Raw genomic sequence first — 4,930 nt, forward strand, 5'->3', positions numbered from 1 at the left:
GCTTTGCGGGGGGTTCTCCCTAGTTAAGGGGCTCGCTGCTGCCGGCAAGGCGGCGCCCGTCCGTCGGTGGCGGCGGTGGGTTGTGAGGGGAGAGAGGCGGTGGGAGCGCCGAGCCTGAGGCGGCGACCGGCCCGGCTGGTGATCCGGGCGGCAGTGTCAGAGCCTGCGGCTTCGTAACTTGGGGCTTCATCTGCGCTGGGAGTTACCAGTCAGAAATATGTCTTCATAACCTCTTCCACCGCAGCACCCGCTGGCGCCCAAGACAGCAAGCCCTGCCGAGTAAAAACTAGTTTTACAACTCTTTCTCAAATGCTTTTGTCCTAAACCTTTAGAAATTCTTCATCCAGTTCATTTGCTACTTCAATAGAATAAATTTGATAATAGGTACTGTCAGGTTCAAAAGAAATATGTTCTCTTCTGCTCTAGCGTCTGTAAAGTGTTCGTTCGCTTTTATTCACAGCTTGGTTTGTTAAAAGTGTCACCCACGTCTGTCCCTCATGCAGTACTGAACTTGCATGAGGGTTTTTCAGTCATGGGGATGAAAATACCTCGGAATTAACTGTGGGAAATGTACTTCGATAAGAAAATAAAGGTGGGCTTTGCTTTTCTTTTGTTCTGAGTCTTCACTTGCTCATTGCCAGCCATAAAATTAGTGAGTTATGCTTCTGCATTTTAATTTTTAACAAAAATCCTAATAAAGTAATGAAGTATAAACATATCCTAAATCATGTCCCTGAGAGACAACTTTTTTCAACTTTTTTTTTTTTGTGCTATCAAATCCTTCCTTTAATATCCTTCATAAAGATGCCCTATAACATTACCCAGGACAGAACAAGTTCCACCTGCCTGACTGAGCCACCAAAATCGTGGAGATTTACCTTCCAGCATGTTCTGCTGTCTGCCAAGATCACCAGGTAAAAGATACCAGCCTGGTCAGCTTACAAAGTTTAGCCATTTTGGCAAGGGGCGCGTTGTTCCTATGTTTTTGCATAGCCCAGTGTTTTCCAGTGCTCAGACTTTTTCCAGTGTGCTCAGACTTTTTTTTTTTTTTTTTTTTTTTTTTTTTTTTTTTTTTTTTTTTTTTTTTTTTTTTTTTTTTACATCTGATAAAGGCTTTGGTTTTGTTAGAAATCCATAAACAATGAACTGCAGAAATCACATTTTAAAGTATCTTGGGTTTGTTTGATTTGTTGGGGTTTTTTGGGGTTTGGTTTTTGGTTTTTTTTTCCTACCTCTACAGCTATCTACTGATCTTGAACAAATCCATACAGGTTAAAGTCCTGATTCTGCTTACCACACTTAGTGGGTGTAGAGCTATGTTCTCACCTGTCTTTCCATAAGACCTACTTTGCAGACAGGAAAATTCTGCACTTCCACTCTTACAGTGGTTTTGAACGATTAATGGAGTGGTTTCCTCTTTAGCTTAAGTCTGTGTAGATGCTGTATTTTTCACAGATTTTAGTTCATTTGTTACAATTTTCTATTGTGAATAGCCTGAAGATCCTTGATGAGTTGTTGAAACAGTACTGTAGAAATAGCTTCAATCAAATGGGTATTTGGAGAAAAAGTATGCGGTAACTTTGAAAAGTATATTCAGTTTAAGTGATGTATCTTGAAAAAGAAATGAGTGATTCTTGCAGAAGAATTTATGCTTAGTGTAATACAGAAAAGTTAACCTATAACTAAAACTCAGCAAATGCCCTTTGTATTTAAATGTTATTATACTTGTGCTGTATCAGCAGTCTAGAGAAATACACAGCAAGGATTTTAATTGCATAATTAGTATTTAGTACTGTATTTTTCCTGTAATGCTGCTTGGTGTTCTGGTTTCAGCTGGGATAGAGCTAATTGGGTTTTTTTTCCCTTCCTTTTTAGTAGCTAGAATAGTGCTGTGTTTTGGATTCAGTGTGGGATTTGATATAAGAAGAATGCTGATAATGTACTGATAGTTTTAGTTGTTGCTAAGAAATCAGAGACTTGACAGCCTCTCATGTCCTGCTAGTGTGCAGGTACACAAGAGGTTGGGGGGAAGCATAGCCAAAACAACAGACCCAAACTGGCCAATGGAATATCCCATATCGTGTAACGTCATGCTCAGTATATAGGTAAGAGTTGATCGGGAAGCTCCACTCAGGTTTTTGGGATGGTGGTTTCAGGATTCTCTCTTCTCTGGGATCCCTAGCCAAGAACGGTCTGGGAATTGGTCAGTGGGTGGTAAGCAATCACATTGTGCTTTACCCATTTCTATTTTCTATTATTACTTTATTATTATTATTATTATTATTATTATTATTATTATTATTATTATTATTATTATTATTATTATTATTATGTTATTTTATTTCCATTGTTAATTTGTTTTTATCTCAACCTACGAGTCTCTACCCTTACCCCTCCAACTCACTTCCTCATTCCCTGGGGGTGGTGGAGGGTGAGCAAGAGGCCCTGTAGTGTTTGTCTGCCAGATGGATTTAAACGACAGCTGGTACAGAAGGATTTGCAAAGCAAGTGTCAAGACTGCTAAGACATCACCTTTGGGCAGGACATGTTTTATGATCTTTGTGCTGCTGCTGTATAATGTCAAGTACAAGAACGGATCTGAGGAGAGCAACTATGACTTGTATTTGCAAGGATTTCTCTGTATGAGGAGAGAATAATACCTATGATTACTCACATTTATTTTGGAGGCTAAGCTAATCTGAATGAATAGATGGGAGTGTTTAAACCAGCTTTTGCATCTGCCAAAGTGAATCTAACTAAATACGTTTCATAGCATGCTGATTTTTATATCAAGTTCATTTTAGTCTAATTATATACAATAAAAATTTTGTATCATTCTAATTATACATTATTTAAATCACACATAATAGGAATAGTCAAGAGAATTCAACAGTACAGGGAATAAGCTGTTCTAGGCTCATACTTCTAATGCATCAGAGTTATTTTATTGTCGTCTGGGGCCTTAAAATTTCTGAATCTTCCATCTTCTGTTTACAGTTTTCTAGATGAAAATATGATGTTTGGTTTAAGATAGCTTATACCAAACAACTATATTTAATTGCTGATCAATGTTTTTTTCCATTATAGAATTTTTAACTTTTCTGTTTCATAGTAAAACACACAGTTTTTCTGTAAATCTGAAAACCAAGCTAGGGATTCATAGAATCTTAGAATCATAGAATCATTCAGGTTCGAAAAGACCCTTGGGATCATTGAGTCCAACCATCAGCCCTACTCTACAAAGTTCTCCTCTACACCATATCCCCCAACATCTCATATAAATGATTCTTAAACATGCCTTAATCCAGGGATGGTGACTTCCCTCTTTCCATGGGCAGCCTATTCCACTGTCTGACCATTCTTTCTGTGAAACATTTTTTCCTAATGTCCAGCCTAAACCTCCCCTGTTGGAGTCTAAAGCCGTTCCCCCTTGTTCTGTCAGTTTCTTTAATTTATTACATTTCACTATATGTGAAATACATTTCACTATATGTGCTTAACATGTGCTGGAATCAGGATGGCAAACTGAAGACAGAGAAATGTCTTGCTAGTTAGATAATACTGTTTGGTATCTTGCAGGATCTAGGCTGGACAGCTTACAAAGAACTATGCAGCAACATGATGGTGTTTTAAGAAAAATCTATCAATCTAATAGTACATTTAATTTTATTTTTTTTTAATGTCGTACTTGTTCAACAGAAACATTGTAGGCCCATGTGCAGCTGAACTATATGTGTTTTTACATTTTATAATTAGCTTTTTAATCCATACCCTGTTGTAGTACTTTCTGTATAAATAAGTTGATAATAAATTAGGTTTTTCTCTTTTCAGAAATTAAATTAAAAATTTCAGAAAAGATAACTGACACCATAAACTGTTGTCCACTTAAATATTCATCATCTCAAAGAAAAGAAACAAGCTCTCTGCTATGGGAATAAATTGTGACATTAATTCCAATGTTACTGTCTTTAAGCTGGTTTCAAATGGGTACCACTAGCTTTTACAATATTGGCCATTGCTTGGGGCTATATTTTTTTAACTGCTCTGCAGATATGATCTCCACTGTAATTTTTAATGAGAAAAAGACTACAAATTAAATGGATAAAAATAAATGTGATAATTTTTCTATTAATGTTATTGACAAAAATAGTGTATATACTGGATAGCTCAAATCCTTATATGCTTTTCTTCAGGATTTCATAATGGCATTATGTCAAATCAGTGCTAATTTATGTAATAAAACCTCTGTTCTGTAACTTAATGACATACAAACATATTTGTATCCGTGATATTAATTATTACAAAGAGGTGTTAACTTGGAAATAGTATTTTTCAGACTTTAAAAGAAGGACACTACTTTTGGTAAGGATTTTAAATACAGCTGAAAATAGAGCACTGTACTGCTCTGGCTTATAAGAAAAGCAGTTTATATCTAACATAAACTGGTGAAAATCTCAATAACGGTAGTATGCTGAACACTTTAAAAGTTGTTTTGAGGTCTATGAATAGATTAATGGAGATCTTGTGGGTTTGGTTTTTAAATGAGATCCTTGTCCAAATAACAACTCCCTACCCAGAGCAGATTGTGAGGTCCTGTTTCCGTTTAGCCTTTAAGTATTTGAGGAGTACACAATAATGCAGTGTCCTTCCATATATAGATCAATTTGGCATGCGAATACACTTCCCTTGCTCCAGCTGACTTTGTAACACAGTTGCAAAAGGCCCTTTGGGATTCGGCTGAAGAGCTCTCATAACATAAAAGCAGACTGCTTGGGTTTTTTTTAGCTGGAAAGGAAACTCCTGTTAGTTTTAAGTCAGTCTTGAACAATACAGCTGGTCTCCCCTGTAGATCTACTTCGGACTTGTTAAATCAGCTTGGTTCTATCCCTAAAACAGAGGTCCTGAACTACGCTTTAGATATATTCTTGCT

Source organism: Athene cunicularia, assembly GCF_003259725.1.
Source record: "Athene cunicularia isolate RWA chromosome 2 unlocalized genomic scaffold, athCun1 chr2_part1, whole genome shotgun sequence".
NCBI lineage: Eukaryota > Metazoa > Chordata > Aves > Strigiformes > Strigidae > Athene > Athene cunicularia.